The sequence below is a fragment of the Capsicum annuum genome, chromosome 11, assembly GCF_002878395.1.
Source record: "Capsicum annuum cultivar UCD-10X-F1 chromosome 11, UCD10Xv1.1, whole genome shotgun sequence".
NCBI classification, from domain to species: domain Eukaryota; kingdom Viridiplantae; phylum Streptophyta; class Magnoliopsida; order Solanales; family Solanaceae; genus Capsicum; species Capsicum annuum.
In genome coordinates this window covers 13,339,652-13,365,027 of record NC_061121.1, presented here as the reverse complement: position 1 = coordinate 13,365,027, position 25,376 = coordinate 13,339,652, and the positions used below count along the sequence as shown (strand labels likewise).

Sequence of the window (25,376 nt, the reverse complement as noted above, 5' to 3'; positions counted from 1 at the left end):
TTTATTTTTTCTTTTGAAAAGATCATCTAACCCAAGAAGGGCACCTATATATCTCACCCTCGAAAGCGGAGAATCAGGTTTACGTAGTTTATGAAGTTTGACAAAAAAAATGACCAATCAAATGCTCTTTGTTTTTCTTTATTTTTCTTGAAACTTTAAGAAGAAAAGAAAATAAAGTGTCAAAAGAATTGACGAGACTCTTTTTGAATTTTTTCAGCTTTTAAATCCCTATACAAAATGAAACCTATGATTACCAATTTTTTTTTTTTTTTTTGGGTTTTTGATATTGAATTTCATACCAAAATCAAACTTGAACCTATTAAAGGAAAATCTTTTTGTAATTTTCTTTTTAAGATGTATATGAAACACCTACACCTACTCTAAATGAAGAGTGAAGAAAATATTATTTTGAATTTTTTAAATAAAATCACCGAACTCTAGAAGGGCTGCCTACGTATCTCACTCCAGAAAGAGGAGAATCAGTTGTGCGTAGTTTGTCCAGATTGGACAATTAAAGATTAAAAAACTGGCTGAACCCTAACTAGAGAGGCACGACCAAAGATAGGCGATGGAAAATGTTAATAAAATCTTTTTTGAGTTTTAAATTTGACACTTCACATTAAAATGACACCAACAAGTATGAAAGAATTTTTTTTTTGATATTTTTATTATATGAAATGTACAAATCTACCATCCCTTTTTTTGAATTTTTCTCATATAAAAAACTCCTATTAGAAAAAAAAATTGAAAAATTTTGAATTATGAATGCTTGCTAGAGAAATAAAAGGAAATTTTTTTTGATGTTTTTTTTTTAGAAATGAGTTCAAAATATAATTTGTTTTGAACTTTTGAGCTGTGGAAAACAAAAACCATAAAGAAAAAGAGCTCCTAAAAACTACAAGACTCTTTTGTTTTTGTTGACACCTAATTTTTGCCCTCCACGACTAAATTTAATCCTGAGTTTCTTCGGTTTTTAATAAAATTAAAACATTTGTTTCATCCGAATAAAAACTTTTCAAAATATTTTGTACGTAATTTTTTCATTTTAAGTAGCGATTATATATTATCGTATTCAATTGTACGAAATTATATAATTTTATTACTTAAATATTTATTTTACGAAATATCATATTTTAATCAAGGGGCTCATCTTGAAAATAAATTCAAATGGTTACAATCTTGATTTAAACATCATTTGTTCATGAAAATAATTTATTCGAATTGATATGTGTTTGATTTTATTAATCAAGAAGCTCGGGATTGAATGAGGTATTAATTAGTATCGAATTTCAATAGAATTTAGTCAATTTATTTAATTTGATCATAATTGAAATTAAATTGACCACAATTGTAATGCAATTGACCATTTGATTTTCAATATGGTCGAAAATTCTGACCAACTCTTAAACTAATTGGGGTTATTTATTAAATAACCCGAATTATACATAATCTATCCTTTCCCAAAAGTAGCCAAATCAGCCCATTTTTCCCTTTTAATTTCAGCAGCCCAATTTCCAAGCCCAACACCATATCAACCAGCCTACCAGCCCAAGTTCCAGCTGACCCGGCCCACCATACTTGTTTTCCACACAACAACATCAACGACGATACCGAATAGACCAAAAAAAGAAAAAAGAAAAAAAGGAATTCCGTAGAAAACAATGACAATGCCAGCCGCTTCCCTATCGACCAAACTGGTGCAACAAACCAACATCGCCGACGACCGACGGCTACAACCGACAAAGCCGACAACCGTCAAAATCCGGCGAACAGCAATCACAGCAGCCTCAAACCACGACAACTCTGAATAACAGTGAAACCCGACCCAATTTCATTCGACCGACCCCCCTTTTCTTGACCCGAATACAATAACCCAGCTCCGACCCGTCGACCCGCAACGCACCAGCTCAGCGTACTAAATAGTATGATTTTCGTAGGATTCGTCTTATCCCTAATTCAAAATTTAAATTCCTTCAGCTAAATCCCCAAATTGTCCTTGAAATTCTCAGCCCACATCGCCAAAAATAACAATTCATCTCAAAATTTCTTCTATATAAGACCCTTTGTTGAGTTGAAAATATCTAGTTTCAAAGAGGAAAAACCTCGAGCAAGAAGTCTTGAAGGTTGGAAAAAACTTTCAAAGGAAAAAGTCTATTTTCTAGTAAAAACATTTATCGTGAAAATTCAATGAGTTTTTGGAGTCGCGGTGAAACTTTCCAGTGATGGTCGATATTCCGTTGGTAGCTCGTAATTTCGTTTTGCTTCTCCAAAAGAGGTAAGCACTTCTTTTTCATTTTAACTTCTGTTGTAGCTTTTTTTCTTTTATTCTTCTCCTTCTTTATAATGTTGTTGTTGATTGCTTGCTGGGAGTAGCTATACAAGCCATGAAGGCCTTAGGATTTTGTATGATGATTTATTCTGGAAGCAGACTTATTTTCGCTTAAAGGGTTAAGGTTTGTGCCTTTTCGTTGATTTCTCTTTGGAATTGAACTTTGTCGCTTTAATTTTGTGTTACGCTTTCTTTTTGTGCCGTTATAAGGTCTAACAGGAGTATATTGGTGTGGGAAAGGTATCTGCCATTTGGGTTGACAAAGGACATGCTAAAATCTGTTTTCAAAATGGTTCATTAGGTCCTTTAAATAGTCAGGTTTCTTTATGAGTATTTGTTCGACCTTCTGTGATAAAACGAATCGTAGTGCGACTTATTGTGTACTGTGTCAGGATAATGTTATTTCTTAACTACTAAAATTTGTTTAGGATATCGTGAAGGTTCTTCTTTCTTTTATCCGATTTAATTCACATGTTGCGATTCCATACTTTTCATTGTGAATTTTTGATCACCGTTTCAGTGCTATCCTTGTTTGATCTAGATCTCATGTAGATCCCTTTTGATTTACTATTTTTTCGATCCAACAATAAGTTGAATGCATTAGTTTTGTAACTTATGTTCCAAATTCTACCTTCAAAATCTCCGCAACACCAGGCTTTTCTTTCTCTTTTCATTGCTAATTATAAGCTTGTTGTAGATGTATACTTAAGCATTGTGGCCTGATTCGCTACTTTTATTATTTTTTTGTTTGTTTTGTTCCTTATATCAGTTTGTTGTTGCCTTTTTCATTCCTGAAGCTCCTTTTGACAAAAGATGTCAAGCATGGATAAAGGAATGTTATACAAGTTCCTTATTCCATTGAAAGTTACAATTGATGTGTTAACATTCTCATGATATTGTAATAATAGTTTCGATGTTCTAGTGCAAATTTGTGGATGTTCTTGTCGTATAGATATTGAAAAATTCACTCTCGATATCCCTTGTAGCAGAAATTCCTATCTTCCAATATTGTATTGTGCAAATAGGTTACTTGTCTTTTCTTTCTTCCTTTTTATCCTGTTCATCTCTAACTTGTGAAAAGTTGAATGTTGAATCTTAGTTGCACACTAAAAAGCTTGATAATCTGAGATTTTTATAGTTCATAAGCTTCTTTGGTTGCGATTTGCTCATGTTCTTATCCACTATTTATCCCTGCCTTTGCCTGACTACTAAGTTTTTCTTAAGTCTTTCAGTTTATATCTTTGTGTCACCAAAGTTTTCTGTAGCATTATAACATAATCTGTTACCTTTGTTTGCTCGCAATTGTGAGAATTTCCTATTTTTTCTTATCCTCTCTGTTTATTTGGAAATCATTGGTTGATATAAGTTTCTCTTCAATTTTGCGAGCCGTTGTTTTCTCTATATCTGTGTGTTTAGCCGCTAATTTAGAACACATATTAAGTACTTTGCTTTTCTTTTGCATGTGGATACGTTCGAGCCCTACATGGACTCCTTTGCCTTTGCATATTTTTGGTCGGCCATTGAGGCCCAATTACCCAAGTCGATCTCGAAAGACTAAGTCCAAAGACAATCTCAAGGCATATGGATATGAGAAGATGGAAGAAGAAGGAAGAGGCTTATTTACTTTATTAGTCTTGTTTTTATTTCCTTTATTTATTTACTTATTCATTTATTTGGGCCTCGAAGCCAAAGTTGTAAATTAATATATGTAAAACGAGACTCACGCCAAAGGTTCGAAAATAGTTTAGGACAGGTGAAGATGGGCCGAAGGCCCAACATTTAGATTAGGACAAGTGCAAGTTGGCTAAAAGCGTAATTAGATTAGGACAGGAGCTATTGATTTGAGCTCAATGGCCTAAGTCTTTTATAATCTTCCCTTCCCTTTTACATGCTTTGTTATTAATTTGTTTAGACTTAGTTAAAATCTCTACTAAGTCGTCCAAACCTATTTTTACACAAGTTTTTTCCTAAAATCAATTACTTTTCAACAATCAATCTTTCTTTTAGAAGTTATTCATAAGATATTTTCAAATAGTTCGGATAACCGCAAGTTAGCAGACGTTTTAGGTGCCTTAAAACTTTCCTAAAATGTTAATAGGAGCCGCTTATCTAGAATTCAACTTAAATAATTTTTCTATTTTGAATCATCTAAGTACTTTACGAAGGTTTCTTAATTTCTTTTCAAAATTAAGTAATGACTCTCAAAAGTTAAAATTTTTGCAAAACAGAAATAACGACTCTGCTGGGGATTTTAACTAGGTTCTCTAACCAAATGTTTGATTTCATCTTTTGACTAACTGTTTAATTTGGTTATGTGTTTATATGTTTTGATTTTGCAGAATTTAATCATTGCATCCCATAGCATAATTCTGCATTGATTATTAAATTATTTTGGGGTTTCGTGGATGTCCTGGCCCGTGTTGTTCAATTCTAAATAAATTTTTAGAAATACGACGATTTATTAGCAGGTGAGGTGTATGATAGTTGTTTGTATTTTTAAACCCAAGTCGTTCACTTGGAAACCTGGTTTAAACCCATTGTAGATACCTAGGATAGAGCTAAACCAAAACATTTTTAGTATAAGCCTAGGAGGATCCAATACCCGAAGGAGGGTGTTGGGCTCATTAGAAAACTTGCCCTGCGTTTATTGACCCCGAGTCTATTACAGACGAATTATATTTATGTGTTGAAGAAATATATGTTTGTTTAATCCAATCCATTATCCTTCGGGGTTCGGGAGAAGGTTTAATTTGTTTACTTTCGTGTAAGGATGCCTCAATCATACACCAATTGAGGGAGGAATGGAAGAAAGTCAAGAAATTGATTGATTTGGATGGTTGTATCTAGAGAACAGTTATACGAAAATTGCTTGATCATCAACAAATGTAGCCAATGACAAAAATGGACAAATCTAAGAGGGTGAAGGTCGATAGAAGAGCATTTAGGAATTGACATTTCTTATCCCCTGCGCGGGATATTGTTCTTTTTCTCATGTTATTTTTCCTTTCCCTAAAGATTGTATCCTTTTTGTGTAATTTTTGTAGGCATTTATGCCACTTATGTACACATATGAAGGTTTTTGGGGGATTATGGATTGGTTTTAAAAAGCATATACTTCCTTCAAATACGTTAGGCCAACCCCTGGCTCAAAAGGGTCACCCAATTAGGATGCATGTTTATTACAATATGCTTGTGTGATATAACTGCTTATGTGCTTATACGTGCTATATTGATTCAAATCAAAGGCGAATTGATCGAATCCCTTTTTCCACGGAGCATCTCGAGGTAGAAATATACCCCACTGTACAAAATTCCAACCAAACATACTCCAAGTCTCCCAAGTTTCTTAGAAAAGTTCGCAGTCATTCTTAAAACTTCCAAAATGCTCGCTACAATTTTAGGAAAATTGACTTTAGAATTTGAAAAAGCCACTATAGTTTTGAACTACGTAGGGCCTGATTTTTCTTTCGTGAGATACATAGGCAACATTTTGGCCCGACCCATATCTCCAAAAGCTCTGTTGTCCTTCACTTTCTTGAAAGAAGTAATAAAGCCAGAAAGTAGAAAAGTTGAGCCTTCCTGATAAATTCAACCTATCCATATCATTGGGCAAAATATTGTTCAGTGAAATTCTCGAGTCATCATTACTTTATGGATCAATTCGCATGAGATAAGAAACAACTCTATGTGTTTACTTTCTACCTTATCATCTTGCTTTGCTTACTACTAGCGGAATCTAACACGTCAACATTTGAGTAGTTCATACTTTTTAGGTAATAGAAACTACTCTGTTTTGGCACAAAATGATCGTACTTCACTAGATCAAAATGAATAAGAGATTTCCCTCTTGACTATAGCTTTGTTACAGGAAAAGAAAAATGGCTAGTAGTAAAACTGAACTCTACCAATTATTTTTTAAAACCTGTAAGCGATGATCTCGAGGATGGAGTAAGGAAAATGTGAGGAAAGAATTTCCTAAGACAATCGGGATCATGGAAAATTAATTGGAGGAAACATTATTGAATTGGACATTCACTCCACCCATGACTCATCACCCGTTGTACAATAATAACTTAAAACATGTCATTGTCATGTCATGTCAAGAAGCAAGATAATGATGAATGAGAGACAATGGCCCTAGAACAGTCAACAGAAGAGTCAAAGAGTTCGAGAATCAAAGAAGCCTAATCTAGAGGAAACCGGGGTATTTAACTAGGAGGACAATGACTAAGGAAATTGGACAATTGATCCTTCGTTTTATCAATATAAAAGCAATGAAAATGTCATGTCATCCATAGAAGTGCTTATTTCTATCCTAGTAAGATAGATAATAGTATTCAGGGCCATTTAACCCTGAAGATGAGTTTATGTACGAACTATGTTTGACCTAAATTCCCAAGAAAGGGATACATAGGCGGCCTATGTCGGTTTCGGTCAACCTATTACACTTTTATATATATCCCTAGCGTAGTCCTGAATTATGTTTGACTTGATTCCTGCTTCAACGGGATACGTAGGCGCCCCAACAGCTCGGTCATGTAACCCCAGGAAAAGAAAATTGGGGCAGAATTTTTTAGAAGGAATCTAAAAAATTCACAAGAGGAAGATCATCATCCAACAAAGAGAACGAAGACCAACAAAGACTTCGGATCCTCTCGAGTTGATATTATCTTAAACATCTTTAAACTGGGGCAGAAATTTTGAGGAGGGCCTCAAATTTTTCACCAAACACTGGAATATATTTCAAATTCCCCAGTACCAGAGGTCAAAGTCAAACTTTAGAAGTCATCATCTATGACAAAGTCTAGGTAGATTCAATCTTCGGCTGTGACAGAACTATCTGAAGAACACTCCAACAATGATGATGAGTTTTGGAAATCCTCCGTCGGATATAGTCAAAACTAAGAGAAAAACGTTCGTTGAGCTAGTATATGACATGACTGGCAGAGATTTTCTGTAACACCCCGTAAAAGTCATGCATGGATTAGCCTTTAATAGAGTGCTCTTAGACTTAAAAACTTGAAATTTTTTCTAAGTGTAATGAGGACTTAGAGTAATTTTAGCTGGCAATCTTCGGGATATAACTTTTCAACTTTTTCGACCTTTGTTTTTAGATTTTCAAGTTGCGTTACGATCGGACAAGCTCATATTACATCTCGAATAAGTTTTGAAATTTTTTCGGAACGCTTAAGGCTGCGTTTGGATTTCAAAACAGTAGCAAAACACATAGCCTGTTGCCCAGTTTTCAGCATTTCAGGGTCAACTTCAAACGATCATAACTCTCTGAATATAATGAACTGAGAGAGCTTCTACCTATAAAATGAAAGAGCTTTGAGTTTTCTTTCCAATGAAACTGGTTTCATCCAAATCCAACATCTAAGTAAGGAGTTATACCCATTTTACTTCAGCCTTTCAGTTTGTCAACTGAGGGAGAGTTTCGACTTTGTTTGTTTTCTTAGGGGCATTTTAGTCATTTCACCTCACCCAAATTTCATCTATAACACCAGATTTAGCCCCAAATTCATCAAAATATAATCTTTTTCTCAAATTTTCTCTCAAGAACACCCCTTAGGGTTTCAAACAAAAATCCCAAATAACTCAAGATTCAACCGTGGGTTTTGGAAGATAACTAGAGATTTGGAATCCCCACATCGTAGGCTTCAAGGATCATCCCTCAATTTCTTAAATAGAGGTACCCAGGGTTTTCCTAAATTCTCATGGGCATAGAAATCATGTTTTAGGAAAGGAGTTTTTGAATTCATGTACATATTCATGTTTTAGAAGCTTTAAATGATATTGTTTTAGCCTTTTGGCTTTCCCCCAAAGTGACTTGAAAATTATATGTATATGTATATATGTGTTTTGCCTTGAAATATGAATTGAGAGCACGATTTACATGAAATCCCTCTCTTGATGTAATTTTCCCATGTTTCACATGATATAGATTGTTTTGAAATACGTCTTGAAAAATCATGATATGAAATGCTTTGACTGTGCTATGTTTGGAATACGATTTTGAACACGAAAGAGAGGGTTGTAAATGTTGAATATACATATAATGAAAGAGTGCATAATTTTTTCAAAAGCACATGACCACCATATGTTTGATGGAAGTTTTTGCATGGTTTTGACTTGAGTTTCGGAACATGAAATATTTTATGCAAATTACATGTTTGGGTGGTCTGAAACTACACTTTTATGAAAGATCATGCTTAATGCATTAAGGCTCAGAAATAGGACTTGCAAGTCTTGGTATAATGATACCAACTCAGACAAATGCCATAACAGACACAGACTAGTTCAGAAATCAGATTTTATCAGACTTTCATGATTAAGAAATTTTATAATGATACATGTTCAGAAAAGGTTAAAAATTGGGCATAAAGGGATGTTAGGTGGTCCCCGAAGAAGGCGTGAGTTCAGACAACTCATTGCCCAAAACCGTGATTTGTCGATCCGGGTATATTATTATACGCTGGCTTAAGTGTCGTGTGGTGTATCAGACTTAGACACTCCAAACCTTGCGGCACACTTGGGTTGGGGGCTTCCCCATTGAGTCAATGACGGATTTCATATAGCTCGTGGAATATCAGACTTGTAGGGGAGTGCCACCTAACTCAGAAGTAATACAAAGATCAGAAATTATTTTGACAAGAATGTTTTATGATTTTTAAATGATGCCCTTGTGTTTTCAGAAGCTATTTTATACGTGATGTGTTGATGAAAATTGCTCTCATCTATTATATATATGTTCAAATACTTTATTTTTGATTGCTTTGCGTGCCAGTACATTTGTGCTGACCCCCCCTTTTCAGGTTTTGAGACACAGTCTAGGGGTCCAGATAAACAGTAGATATTTCAAATCGCAGAACAGATTGTGCAGGGGTGAGCCTTTTATATTCCAGAAGGCCTGTTTACTTTCAGATATTTATCTTTAGTCATGTTTTGGTCTACTGGGGGCCTTGTCCCAGTTTTCAGACAGTTTTGTTTAGTTCATAGTAGAGATTTCGCAGACTGAGTCAGACATTATTATTATCCAGATATATTTTGGATTTCAATTTTTCGGTATTATGATCACATTCAGACTGACCATGTTTCCGTATTAGATTTCTATTTCTGCATTATCTTTTATTATATAAATGTTGTGCATGATTACCAGATAGATAGGGGGCGTCCCGGGCCTTCACGGTTCGGGAAGGCTCGTCACGGCCAGGGCCCCGGTTCGGGTCGTGACATTTTCTAAAGCTTTTATAGAAACTTTCAAAACCATTTTCAACAATTAAAACTACTTTCAAAAATCTATACAAAGCTTTTACTTAGTGATTGCCTAGGTATCTATTGGAATGGGAGTCAGAGTGAAAGTCCTAACATGATGGAGTACCCGAAAGATGGCGAAGAGCAAACCAAAGATTTAAAAAGGTCAACACAAAATAGTGTACTAAAAAACTAATCATTTTTCTGTGGATGTAGGGATCAGTACACAAAAAATGGAAATATTTTTTCAAAAAATCTCTAAGCGGGTTGCGAGCCACACTAAAGCATATAATGCTCAAGAACGGTATTTTAGGGTAGCCCTCAAGATAGATTTAATACCCATTTATTGAGGACCTTTTGAAGTGTCTATCTCATTTCTTAAGACCATGAAGGATAAACAAAGGAGCCTTATCTGCTTTGTAAATATTGTATTTAAAATTCTTTATATAAAAGCAGTCGCTAGTATAAGCGACTTTGTGTCAACTAAGTATTTACCTTGAGCGCAGGTACATTCAAGAGAGTCAACACAATAAATATGACAATCAAAAGGATCGCTTAATAGGAGGAAGAGCAGAAATTCATCCTCAAAATTCGCATTGAAGCAAAACAAATAGTATTTGAGTAATCCCAAATGAGGATTTCGCCCCATTTACTTGCATCCGATGGATTTGCTATTTAATTATTTCTTCAAAAAAGAGAATATTAATAGAGGAATAAGTCATTCAAATCATGACGCTCAGTATTCATCATTAAACTGTCATAAAGTTGACTATGGTCGCCAGTGAGAGCGATATTGTGTCTACTAACTGTCTATCTTGAGTACAGGTACATGTAAAAAGCAAAGCACGGACAAATGAACTCAGGTGAAACTGTTCTCAAATCACTGAAAGAACCATTTCATATCATCTCACTGCTAAGAGGGACATTTTATACCATTGCTAGGAGGGCCATTTTATATCATCTCATTGCCAATAGGGCCATTTCATGCCATTGCCAAGAGGGCTATTTCATATCATCGCTGAGAGGGCCATTTCATACCATTGTCAAGAGGTCTATTTCATATCATTTCATTTCCAAGATGTCCATTTCATGCCCTTGCCGAGAGGGTCATTTCATATCATCGCCGATAGGGCTATTTCATACCATTGCCAAGAGGGCCATTTTATATCATCTCATTGCCAAGAGGGAAATTTAGTCTTATTTTATTGCCGAGAGGACCATTGTATTTGATATCTGTTGACACATGAGATAGCATACACTAGCGTCGAGGATATCATCCGCATTCAATATCCATTGACACGCGAGATAGCATACGCTTGCGTCAAGGATAACACTAGCATTCAATATACGTTGACATGCGAGATAACATATACTGGCGTCAAGGATATCATTAGCATTCATTATCTGTTGACACGCGAGATAGCATACGCTGGCATCGAGGATATCATCAGAAATTAATAGCTGTTGATACGCGAGATAGCATAGCTAGCGTCGAGGATATCATCAGCATTTAATATCCCTAATTCAAAATTTAAATTCCTCAGCTAAATCCCCAAGTTGTCCTTGAAATTCTCATCCCACATCGCCAAAAAACAACAATTCATCCAAAAATTCCTTCTATATATGACCCTTTGTTGAGTTGAAAATATCAAGTGTCAAAGAGGAAAATACCTCGAGCAAGAAGTCTTGAAGGTTGGAAAAAATTTTAAGGAAAAAAGTTTTTTTTCTAGTAAAAAATAATTATCGTGAAAAGCCGATGAGTTTTTGGAGTCGCAGTGAAACTTTTCGGTGGTGGTCAATATTCCGTCCGTAGCACGTAATCTCGTTTTGCTGCTCCAAAAGAGGTAAAAACTTCTTTTTATTTTAATTTCTGTTGTCGTTTTTTTCTTTTCTTCATCTCCTTCTCTATAATGTTGTTGTTGATTGCTTGCTGGGAGTAGCTGTACAAGCCATGAAGGCCTTAGGATTTTGTGTGACGATGTATTCTGGAAGCAGACATATTTTTGCTGAAAGGGTTAAAGTTTGTGGCTTTTCATTGATTTCACCTTGGAATTGAACTTTGTGGCTTTAATTTTGTGTTATGCTTTCTTTTTGTGCTGTTATAAGGTCTAACAAGAGTAAATTGGTGTGGGAAAGGTGTCTGCCATTTGGGTTGACAAAGGACATGATAAAATCTATTTTCAAAACTGGTCATTAGGTCCTTGAAATAGTCAGGTTTCTTTATGAGTATTTGTTTGACCTTCTATGATAAAACAAATTGTAGTACGACTTAGTGTGTACTGCGTCATGATAATGTTATTTCTTATCTACTAAAACTTGTTTAGCATATCGTGAAGGTTCTGCTTTCTTTTATCCGATTTAATTTACATGTCGTGATTTAATGCTTTTCATTGTGAATTTTTGATCACCGTTTCAGTGCTATCCTTGTTTGACGTTGATCTCATGTATAGCTTCCTTTTGATTTAGTATTTTTTCGATACAATAATAAGTTGAATGCATTAGTTTTGTAGCTTATATTCCAAATTCTACCTTCAAAATCTCTGCAACACCAGGCTTTTCTTTCTCTTTTCATTGCTAATTATAAGCTTGTTGTTGATGTATACTTAAGCATTGTGGCCTGATTCGCTACTTTTATTATTATTTTTGTTTTTTTTGTTCCTTATATTAGTTTGTCATTGCCTTTGTCATCCCGGAAGCTCCTGATGACAATAGATGTCAAGCCATGATAAAAAATGTTATACAAGTTCTTTATTCCGTTGAAAGGTACAATTGATGTGTTAACATTCTCATGATGTTGTACTAATAGTTTCGATGTTCTAGTGCAAAGTTGTGGATGTTTTTGTCGCATAGATATTGCAAAATTCACTCTGGATATCCCTTGTAGCAGAAACTCCTATCTTCCAATATTGTATTGCGCGAATAGGTTACTTGTCTTTTCTTTCTTCCTTTTTACCCGGTTCATCTCTAACTTGTGAAAAGTTGAATGTTGAATCTTAGTTGCACACTAATAAGCTTGATAATCTTGGATTTTCATAGTTCACAAGTTTCTTTGGTTGGGATTTGCTCATGCTCTTATCCTCTATTTATCCCTGCCTTTGCCTGTCTACTAAGTTTTTCTTAGGTCTTTCAGTTTATATCTTTGTGTCACCAATGTTTTCTGTAGCATTAATACATAATCTATTAACTTTGTTTGCTCGCAATTGTGAGAATTTCCTATTTTACCTTATCCTCTCTATTTATTTGGAAATCATTGGTTGATATAAGTTTCTCTCCAATGTTGCGAGCCATTGTCTTCTTTACATATGTGTGTTTAGCCGCTAATTTAGAACACATATTAATTACTTTGTTTTCTTTTGCATATGGATACGTTCGAGTCCTACATGAACTCTTTTGCCTCTTTATGATTTTTGGTCGGCCATTGAGGCCCAATAACCCCGAGTCGATCTTGAAAGACTAAGTCCAAATACAATCTCATGGCATATGGATACGAGAAGATGGAAGAAGAAGGAAGAGACTTATTTCCTTTATTAGTCTTCTTCTTTATTTATTTACTTATTAATCTATTCATTTATTTGGGCCTCAAAGCCAAAGTTGTGAATTAATATAGGTAAATGAGATCGGGCCAAAGGTTTGAAAATAGTTTAGGACAGGTGCAAGTGGGCCAAAAGCCCAATAAGATTAGGACAGGGTGACCTTGATCACGAGCGTTCTTCGTGTATAAAATACCTCGGGGATACCCTGGTGAATAAGTACAAATGGCCTTGGGGTATTCCTTGGTTAAATGAATATATTTTTCAATTTTAAGCGACAAAATGAAACAATCTCAAGCACAAAAATTCAATCATTCCACAATCATCAATTACTTTAATTTACCTAACCAACTGAAGATTTGTCTATTAAATTTTTGTCCTAAAACATGATACTTTTGAATTCAACGACATCCATAAACGAATCAAAATAATCAACATTCACCTTATTCGATTCTCAATTCCTCCACCAAAACTCATTCACTCACAATTAACTAATTCTTCGACTATCACTCCAATTTTCAAAATCCAAATCCCAACATCAACCACATACACGCAACAAAGATTCAAGCATACCAAACACACAAGTCATTCACAATCATATAAAAATTTAAAAGAGAGGAGAGAATTGGACCTCAATGTTACTTTTATTCAATCAACTTGAACTGATTTCAACGACGGCAGACTCGTGACCCAATGAACCACAAACAGAACCTAATCGACCATCCTCAACTTTTGTTGTTCTTTCAAATTATTTCCAACAGAGACCAAAATTTGCAAATAACAAAATCCCAACCCTGATATCCACTACTATGATCTCTTCTCAATTTTAAAGCTGAATCTCTGGTGTTACCCAATTGAAATCGAAGATAGCATGGTGGGGATCGTTTGTTGTTGATGATATTTTGATGAGAAGCTCACCGAAATTGACAGTAAATAGTTTGTTTTTGTGGGTTTTGAGAATTGGGGGACACCATTTTCTAGAAAGGAGCTGGTGTTTTCCGATGAAAGATTACCGGACAGATGAACTTCCTGGTCTGTTTTTCTCTCTCTTACGTCCCCTCTACCTCTTCTTTCTTTATTTGCTCGTATCTCACTTGTGATTTTCTCTTTGATTTTCTCCTCTCTAATTTCTGTTTGTGTATGCCAGTATGTGCGTGCGTGTCAATATTTTGGTCTGGTGTATGTGTGCCTATGGAGAAGATACAAAAAATAGAGCCGATCTCTTCTTATTATGTTGTAGGTATATCTGTTTTTTTATGAGTAAGAGCTCTGTGAGCTGTGGGATTGACGATGTGTGTATGTTTATTCTCCCTCCATGGAAAACAGATTGTGGGGTCCCCTCTATTTGTGAGGTTTGTGTATATAATATTCTCTTTTCCTTAATTATTTTGAAAGGCCAAACAAAAAAAGTGAAGAGAGGAGGTACGTGGGTTGAGGTAGGAGAGTTAAAGGGTCTAGGGGTAGAGGGGTTGGATAGGGTAATGAGGTGGGTAGGAGTGTGAGTGGTTAGGATAAGGTGAGGTGGTTAAATTGGATTGGTTGGGGTGGTAATTTGTTGGCAATTTTGTTATTTTTTAGGCTTTTTTGTGGAAGAATTATGGAATGGGGTGGGGGTGTATGGTAAAGTGAAGGTAAATGGATAAATTGATCTTTCGGGAAGGGCAAAATTACGTGTCTACTAGAAGAGTCATCTATTGCAACAAGCGACGGATCTGTGGCAACAGATGGCTGAAATGTTGTAACAGATGGGCCATCTGTTGGAATAAATCAAGCCAGCCTTGCTACTAGTTTGATTTCTTCCTACAGTTGCTTCGTCTATTCCAACAGCTAATTCATCAGTTGCAATAGTTGAGGAAACTGTTACAACACCACTAACATCATCAACAACAACATTAATAACAAAGAAATAACACCATATGTTCCAATACCATCAACAACACAAACAACACATGTTCCAACACCCCCAACAATAGCACCATCAACAAAGTAACAAACAAAAGACATAAAAAATGATACTGATAACAAGACTTTTTATGTTCTCCCAATATATGACTTTTTTTCGCATATTTTAATAACAAAATAGTTCGTTCATTCAAGACTTAAAAATCACCTTTCCTTTAATTTTCTCAATAAATAGGATACTGGTAATGGGTAAATCAATAAAAACAACAGATGTAAATATCTAATTTAAATAACATACAAAGAAGACGAGAAGGAAAGAGCAATAGTGAACCATACTTGGAATGTCAAAAAATCAAAGGAATCAGAACACCCATTTCAGTCGAGAAAATATATTGATCGGTTGAGATCCGAAAGGATCCTCATGCGAAAGAGGAGAGAAAAGAGAGGAAAAAAGGAGGCGATTGTGATTACCCTAAAAAGAAGAGAAAGAGAATTCTGAAAGAAAGAAGAGAGATGAGTTAAGTTAATTTATGACTGAAGGAGAGAGAATTTTAGAGATGGGTTTTAAATATTCATTAATAACTTTGAGGGTCACGAGGTGATGGTGACATTGAAAAGACAATAAGACTACTCAAGGAGGAGATTTTTGAGTAATCCAAATAATATTTTTTACTACCTTAATTTTATCTTTTTATCTCAGACAGAAAATTGCTTTAAAGTAAAAATAAAAGATCTTAAAACATATAAGTTATCTATTTCAACATATGAAAATTTCTGTTTGAAAATTTTCAATGACTCAGTCATTTGTCGTAATAGATGCCAATGTCCATTTGATAATTTGTAACAGATAGGTTATCTATTACAACAGATTCAATAATCTGTTTAATAAATTCCAACAGATAAGTCATCTAGTGCAGCAGGTTGAACATTTATTTTTATACAATTTCAATTGAGTTCATATGTTCAAGTAGGGATGAGTTGATAGGGTCAACTATATTGCCTGATGTTGGTATTGTGTTCCTCCTGATCCAAGTCATCAATCGATTAATCTAAGTTGAAATGATTCATATTAGCTTATTTTTAAAATACTCAACTGATTTAGCTACAACTAGGGATGAGTTGGTAGGATCAACTATATTGCATAATATTGGTATTGAGTTCTTCCTGACCCGAGTCGTCAATCGACCAACCTGAGTTGAAAAAATTCATATTAGCCTATTTTTGAAATATCTAAATTTATTTAGCTGCAACTAGGGATGAGTTGATAGGGTAAACTATATTTCGCGATGTTGGTATTGAGTTTCTCCTGACTCGACTCGTCAATCGGCCAATTTGAGTTAAAACAATTCATATTAGCTTATATTTGAAATACTTAAATTGATTTAGCTACAACTAGGGATGAGCAAATTATTCAGACCAAATCAACATTTTCAAAACTTGTCATTCTTTTTCAAAATACAAATCAACCCATACAAATAATCCATTTGTGAAAAAAATGTATCATCATTTCAAATCTCAAATTCTTGCTCTTTTCTTTTCCTCTCAACAATATTGACAACAACTGCTCAACATATTGCTCAATCTTTCACAACAAATTGATTTTCTTTTTATTTTTGACCACATAGTTGTTATTTTGGACTTCATTCTTGCTTGTATCTGTCGTGGTTTCTATTTTCATAGGTAACAGAGTTCGAGAAGAGTTCTACATTTGTTTTTTTCTTCTAAAATTTAGGATTTTTAGTTAATGATGAAAAAGAATATTCGTAGTTGTATTATTTTCGAGAATGGATTAGTAGTTTTAAGTTTTGATGCTAAAATCATAGGAAGAACATGAGAAAATTTTAGTTTTTGTCGCAGTGTTTCATTGACTATCATGGTATTATTGGATGGTGTTTGTGGTATTATTGGTGGTTGGTGGTAGTGTTGGTGGCATTGTTAGTGGTTGTTGTTGTTGTTGTTGTTGGTTATCGTGATGCTATTGGTTGTGTTTGTGGTGGCTGTTGATAGTGGTGTTGGCGGCATTGGTTGGTGGTGTCAGTATTGGTGGTGTTTGTGGTGGCTGTTGGTAATGTTGGTGGCATTGGTTGGTGGTGTCGGTATTGGTGGTGTTTATGGCAGTTGTTGGTAGTGTTGGTGGTGTCGTATTGGTGGTATTTGCAATGTATTTTTTAAAATTTATGCATACATCAATTGTAATGTTTTTTTGTTTTTCTATTATTTGTAGGTAAAACATGTCTACCAAAAGAAAAGAAAGTGAAAGTGAAAATGGATCAACTTCTGACTACCTAACAAAAAAGGCTATAGTACAGATGGATTCGGAGGAGCTTCCTGAACAATCTCAGTAAACAGTGAAGTTAAGGAAAGATATGAAAATGTCATTGAGGGAGATGGACAAGGGTCTGTAGATGGTGATGAGAAAAAAGAAAGTAAGAAGGAGAGAGAAGAATATAAACAAGAAGATAAGGAACAAGAATGTAAGAAAGAGGATGATGATCAACGTGCTGATAATACATTATCAATGGGGCGTGAATTAATATCGAAATCCTAGCATGAGGCTGTCAAAACTATTTGTATTGATAGGTTTCAAGTTACGATGCCAATAGATGACACTACAAAACTAATTGGTGGTTTTGTACTTAAATGTCAGTTGGGGAAACCTTTTGATGACTTTAGGTAAACTATGAAGAATGAGCACATAGATGAACTTTTTCAGAAGAGCTGCTTTGGACACTTTCTTAAGATATTTGAGGACTACACTTCCCATTTCCAAATAAGCATGATATATTGACTTCTCAAGAGCAGGATCAAGTACGTGGGGGATGATAAAGATTTGAAAGAGGGGGAGGGGGGGGGGGGAAGATGGATGAAATCTGGATCAACTACTGTGGCATGTCGGTTTATTTTGGCTTGAAAGAGTTTGCCATAGTGACAAGCTTAAGATACAATCATCCAGAAGAACCTCTAATCAAGAAAACATCCCGCAAAAGGTCCAAGGCAAGCAGGATAGCCAAAGCACCACTATCAAATAGAGGGAAGGCATTGTACTAACGACCACCCACCAAAATCGACAAACACAAGGAAAAAATAGATAGTTTATTGGACATTGTTAGACGTGGGTTCGAATCTGATAACTTGTTAAAACATCTTAAGGATAAAACCATATCAAAGAAGTAAAAGGAGCAATTGTACTTAGTTTGGTTTGCCCATTCGGTTATATTGGCAAGAGACGTCCAAAAAGTTATAGAAGATGATTTGTTGAAGCTTGCTGAGGATTTTGAGAAATTTAACAATTATCCCTGGGGATATTACAACTATAACTTGACTGTCAAATATTTACTGACAAAGCTATCCCCAAAGATGATCATATTATATGGCTTTCCTTGGGCTTTCATGGTAAATTTAATCACTATTTGTATACTCATCCATTAATTTATATTGAATAATTATTATGACTCTTTTTTTTACTTTCTTCCTGTCTACATATTTTAGGCTTGAGCATCTGAAGTCAATCCTCCCTCCAAAAGCAGGTCAAGGATTACCCGGATGAGGTTTTCCATCCAAGGATCCTTAGGTGGTTGGCTGCAAAGAGCAACACAAGAATTAAGGAGGGTGATCTCTTTAACCCTTCGAATGATGCAGTACACCTTCTTTCAAGTAAGCAGGGGTATTTTAGACATTTCCCTACTTACCCTAATTAGGACCCACAACTTTTAACATACTTAGGAGGTTATTTATCCTATTATTCTATTCATTGACACTTAGAAACTATTCCAAAACACTCAATAATTCTCTCAAGAGCTTATGGGGCAAGAAGGCTAGGGTTTCATCTTGAGAATTTCTTTAGGGCTTGTCTTGGTGATTTATTTCCATCAATTCTTCGATATAAGACATGATTCTCTTCCCTCATTGTAATTTCAACTAAAGGCATGATTTATATGATTGATTTTTTGGTTTTACTATTTTATGATTATGGTTTTCAACTATTATTTGGGGGTTTTGATACTAAATGCTTGGTTATGGTTTCTTGTGGTTTTAATTAAGTTTCTATGCATTAATGGTGGATTTGGACAATTGAATTGCATGGTAATGGTTTAATGGTCTTTGGATTTGGTTTTGGTTATATTATTCTCCCAAGGTGTTTGATAAAATGCTTATAAAGATATGTTCATTGCATTGACTTCTTTTAATGGAACTCTTGCATGCTTTAAACTTGGTAAAGGAATTATGTATGGTTTAAATAGTTTGAAAAGGCTAAAGGCTAAATGGTTATGCGTGTAGGGAACATGGAAGTCTCCCAAGTGGTTTAATATGGTATATGGAAGGGCACTTGAAAGTCCCCTTAAACTAAATGGTTTGGCAAAGGATATTACTTGCAAGTAAGGGGTGGTATGACGATACCACTAATATTGGCCATGGTTAATAAATGGATAATGGTTTAGTTATTCGGAAACTATTTTTAATTGGACAATAATGGCGCGGTGTGTAGTATATCCATGGAAGTGGCGATCCCGGGAGGACCAAAATTGGAAACTCAGATTCGCCGATATGAGGATTGGTTTTAGTGAACCGTGTGCTTGTGTCATACTATTGGGGGATGTTCTAGTCATCCTATGGATATTTCCTGGTCATGTGGCTACACGCACTAGGGCCCTTTTAGCAGGGGGAGCGGATCCCATATAGCCTGTGGGTCGTTCAGGACGGCCAAGCTTCACAGCTCAGGTAAAGGTTTTAAATGCTATATATATATATGTATGGTTGTGTGCATTGAATGGTTTTACTTGGTTTTATAATTGGAATTATTTTATCCTTATCCTGAGATTTATGCTATTGTTCACCCACTGACCCATCTACTGGCGGCTGTATACCTATGCTATGTAGAAATCGATCGTTCTCCTCCTCATACATAGTAATTTAATCGGGGATAGTAATTGGACTGAAGTGGTGAGCTTACATCCTTGTTGAACCATACCACATAGTTTCGGCAACAACAAAAGCTGCAAAAAATACAACAACAATACTACTGGAAAGAATGATTTTAATATTTCCCATACGCAATTCTTTGTATAGACGTTGTGGTGGACAGAAGGTAAGATGGAATAGGCCTGCTAATATGCCTAATGTTTCTGCTGTAGTATGGTGAGAGGCTATTCCTTCTGGAACAAAAGGATCAAAACCTTCCATGCCCCACGCTGGATTTACAGGTTATACTTTTTCCATTAGTCCATAAGGATCAGACACCCATATTCCAGGACCATACAAGCCTGTTACATGAAATGTACCAAAACCAAAGCAAGTTACCCCTGAGAGAAATAAATGAATTTCAAAGATCTTTGGAAAATCCAAAGAGAGTTTTCCTATACGTTCATCATAAAATATTTCTAGATCCCAATACACCCAATGCCAGATAGCTGCCAAGAATCATAAACCAGAAAACACAATATGTTCTATCGCTACACCTTCATAACTCCAAGTACTCGGATTCAATCAATTTATATTATGGATATTGTTAGATGTTTCAAATTTATTTTGGATATTTGTTTTGGCCATGGTTGGGGGCATGTCCCATCTGGATTTGTTTACTCTTTTGGATAGAGGCTTTGTGGTACTTTTGGGGGTTTGAATGGGCGGGATTGGTATTGATGTTTTTCTTAGCATTGGTATTGGTGTTGGGGCTTACACCCTTGGATGAGATTATTAGTTGTTCCATCCTATTATATTTTTGGATTGATTATCATATTATGTTTTGGTATTCTCTTTGGTTATGGCCTAATTTATGGCCTTTGTTTTGGTTTGGTATGGTTGGTTGGTTCGGTACGGTTGGACTCGATTGGGTCAGTCACAATCGTGATCTTATCCTAGAGTCTTGATATGAACAATAACATAATCTTGTTGTATGTTCAAAATTCATCTAACTTAGGGTAGGTGGCTGTAGGTTGGGTTGGGTAACGGGAGTTGTCTCTGATCCGAGTCGGACTTAAGATGTGCATTATGACATGGCCCAGGGGCCGCGTGTCAGTGGATAAGGTAAGTTTACTTTTACTAACCTATCCTTCTAATCTACTCCATGAAGAAGAAGGTACGTAACAAATGTGTCATCTGTTGCAAAAGATGGATTTTCTGGTGCAACTGGTGGTGGTTCTGTTGCAATATATTTCCCATTTATAGCATAAGATGCGTTAGATAGGTAATCTGTGAACAGATTCAGACAACCCTCTGCAACAAATGGAGCATCCGTTGCATCTTTCCCCTATGCTTTCCTTCTTTACAATTACTAACCTATTTAAAAATTGACTTCTTATATCATAGTATGTTGAAGAAATTCTCTACCTCATGAGAGGTAGATAATTAATGTAATCGGAAGCTTATGATGCTACCGATAGGATAATAGACCTCAACTTCTACAAGAATTTTAAGGATAGGTACGATGATCTCACTAAGCTAGCATCAAATCCCGATGGCCTGGGATTTGATTCATTAGTTTCTGGGTTCCAATGGTCTGAAGAAATGATTAAATATGTTAGAGGAGAGAGACCATATCCATACGACAAGATCTGGACCACGGAAAATAAAATTCTTGCAGTCATGAACGTGGACGTCATACATTATATAGCTGTTTAGATACTACTCGAGGAGGGAAAGATCAAGGTTTATGACTGCAACTTACCTGCCTTCGACGAGACTAATTTTTTTATCCATATGCAGCCACTGTTGGATTTGTTCCCCAACTTGTTGAGGTAGAGTAAACTGATGGATCATTTGCTAGTGGGAGTATTGAGGAAGCAAACATGGGATTTTGAAGGTCAAGGACATGGACCTTTCAAAAAATGAAACCGTTGCCGTGTGCAGGTCGTATGCGCTTGAACACATTGAATGTTTGCTGACCAACATAGAAATGGCTGAGCCAACGACCTTTCTATGTGACAACGTTGTGGAAAATATGCAAGGGGTTTGGGCTTATGGGGTACTAACTGGACGCTTGGAGCCTATGTATAAAGAATAAAATGTAGAAACACAAACACCATAACAATTTTTATTTTAAGTCATTTCACTTTACATGTAGTGGCAATTTTTTTTGTCTGATGAAAATTAATTTTTTTATAATGTAACAGATTGTCTATCTGTTGTAACAGATATTCTATTTGTTCTTACAAATAGTTTATCTGTTATAATAGGTTGGTCATCTATTGCATTATACCAATGTTTCTATCTAAGTCTATCTGTTGCAACAATGGAAAGACCTGTTTGATAGTTTCCAACATATGACCTACATGTTGCAACATATGTCTAAATTTGTTTGATATTTTTTAACAGATATATCGTCTGTTGAAACATACACCTTATATTTTGCAATAATTGAATCTAGTATTCAATTTTAATTAATAAGTTCAAATCTAAGGATAGAATAAAATTTATAGACAAGATAAAAAAAACCATCATCAAAACAGTACGACTAAACCTTCATGAAAACCAACAATTTTGGTACATCACATCAGTAGCAATTATACCATGAAAAGTTCAACAATTACGCTTGAATATTCATGTTCTCAACAACATCAAACCAGTATCAGATATACCACCATGAAAATTTCATCAATTAGGCTTGAATATCCATGTGCCCAACAACACCAACCCAGTAGCAAAACGCCAACAATGTAGTATCTTCTTGCTCGATTTTATTTCTCTTCAAAAGTCTTGACTTTCTTCAACAAACCCCAAATTACACGATTTTCTTGTGATGAGTGTCGTTCTTCATACCAATCAAAGTAATCACATTCATCTAATTTCTATAAAAACAATACAACAATTACAAAACAACTATAAGTCAATAGTTAATCAACTAATTAAATAAAAAAAATATTACTTTTGAAATCTTACAAGACCTACGGCCTAGATTTTGTTGAGTCCAAAAAGTCTTCAATTGAACTTCATGACCACACTTACAATATCAAAAATCTTTATCACAAAAAATAGTGGAAGATGAGCTCGAGATTATCAAGTTCAATTGGAAAAAATAAAAAAAAGATGAAGAAAAACCAAATACAAATAATTTAAAGAATTTGGATAAAGAAAAAAGATGATGAAGAACAAGATTTGAGAATTTAGGGTTAAAATTTAGGAAGAAGATGAATATATAAGACAATGGGAGAAAAATAACCGTTGGGGGCCAAATCAGATGCCAAGTCAGCAAAAATAAAGGTTCAGCGCACTTTGACTATGTGAATTACACGCGAGCTGCCAATGGGGCAAAAAGTGCCAAACTGACACATTTGATGCCTATTTTAGGTGTTTAAAATGAACACTGTCTACTTAAGGTGACAAAGTGAAAGATCTCTGCAACTTTAGGTGTCTGTCCATGGGTTCCTCCTTTTTTATTTCAAGTCACTTCACTTTACATGTAGTGACAATTTTTTATGTCTAATGAAAGATGAATTTTTTATAATGCAATAGATTGTCTATCTGTTGTAACCGATATTCTATCTGTTCTGACAGATAGTTTATCTATTGAAATATGTTGGTAATCTTTTGTATTATACCGATGTTTCTATCTAGTTCCATCTGTTGCATCAGTGGGAAGACCCGTTTTATAATTTCCAATAGATGACCTATATGTTGCAACATATGTCTAAATCTATTTGATATTTTCCAACAGATATGTCATCTGTTGCAACAGATACCTATCTGTTGTAATATTTGAATCTAGTATTCCATTTCAATTAATAAGTTCAAATATAAGGATAAAATAAAATTCATAGACAACATAAAATAAATCAAATCCTTCATAAATTACATGAAATAAACCAACAAATAATTGAAATGTAAAAAAATTGTTATGGGTACAGATCTCAATAAATAAATCAACAATTTAAGTTTTGATGTCAATAATTCCTAAGGAGGGGTGAGTTTATTACTTTGACAAACTCAAGCTATAAAGATCTATTCAATATGTACAAGTTGTTCTTCATCCGGTGCTATGAAATTCGTCTTTGGTCGTCATGGATCTTAAATGTCGCTTGCGTACGATTTCTGCGCTTTCGCTTCTCCATATTTCCATAAAAAGAGTAGCATATTGTCAATGTTGTTCAGCAGTAGCTTCTACTATAACATCAACCTGGAAAGCTAGAATTGTCAATACTAATCGCAGAGATACAAAACGAACGGAAAAGAATAACTCGTCTGTTTTAGCAAACAAATTATCTTTTTGTTGCAACATATGGATTATCTGTTGGGACAATTTAAAACATGAGGAAGACCTGTATTATAATTTTCAATGGATAAACCATCTGTTGCAATATATGACTCATCTGTTTAGAAAAATTGAAATAGTAGGAAGACTTGATTTAATTTGTCCCAACAGATGACCCATCTATTGCAGCATATAGGCCATCTATTGGTACAAATAAAAATGGTACGTAAAGCTATTTGATTTACAAAAGTAGATGAGACATATGTTTGTAATACCCCGGGAAATTTTTCGTTGAAATTTTGTGCGTAAACGTGTTGGGTTCTATCTTCTAAAATGAATTATAAATTTTCCGTGTGAAATATCTTATATTATGACCCACCATTGCGTAGAGTATCGAATAAAATTTCCAACGATATGTGAAGCATCCAAAACGGACACCCGAGCGACGAGTTATGAACATTCCGATCGAACCATGAATAGTAGTGAACAGTAAAACGTGCAGGAAAAAGTACTGAGGCCTGGTGTATTTTTTCTCCAAGTTTAAATGATCATAAATTCTTGTACATAATGATATGGATGATCTACTATATATTAACGGAAAGCTCTGCGAGTCCTCTTTCCAATGAAATTGGTTTCATCCAATTTGTCTATCGGAGCAAAAAGTTATGGTCGATCTACTTTAGCCTATCAAAAGTGAATTTTTGGGTCAACTTCAAACGATCATAACTCGTCGTACACAATGATCTGGGTGAGATACTATATATCAACGGAAATATATGAGAGTACTCTTTCTAGTGAAATTGGTTTCATCCAATTTGAATATTGGAGTAAAACGTTACGGTTGATTTACTTCAGACTATCAAAACAGTCCACCAAAGGACAGATTCAAGAATTTTTTTGATTTTAGGGGCGTTTTGGTCATTCCCCCTCACCCAAAATCCATCTAAACCCTATATTAAAGCCTATTAGAAGCATTATATGTTATATTTCATCAAACTCCCTCAACAAGAAAACCCTAAGCTCCTATATCCAACTTCAAGAACATCCAAAGTTCACCATTAATTTTGCAAATTTATTCAAGATTCCAAGTTCCTAGTTCAAGAACTCCAAGAAACATCATTCAAAGGCACGATTAACATCTCAAAAATGAGTATCGATCTAAAGTTCATCATTCAAA

General features: G+C 35.0%; 2 long non-coding RNA genes across 2 annotated transcripts; both read left to right on the top strand.

Annotated features, from left to right (window-relative positions):
- The first annotated feature begins 1,292 nt into the window (after window positions 1–1,292).
- Window positions 1,293–4,193, top strand: LOC124888641. The gene is made up of 2 exons (XR_007047186.1): window positions 1,293–2,275; window positions 2,374–4,193. It is a non-coding gene; the product is annotated as an uncharacterized LOC124888641 (long non-coding RNA).
- Window positions 4,194–7,962: 3,769 nt separating this feature from the next.
- On the top strand, window positions 7,963–9,352 carry LOC124888640. The gene is made up of 2 exons (XR_007047185.1): window positions 7,963–8,021; window positions 9,145–9,352. It is a non-coding gene; the product is annotated as an uncharacterized LOC124888640 (long non-coding RNA).
- Window positions 9,353–25,376: the final 16,024 nt, after the last annotated feature.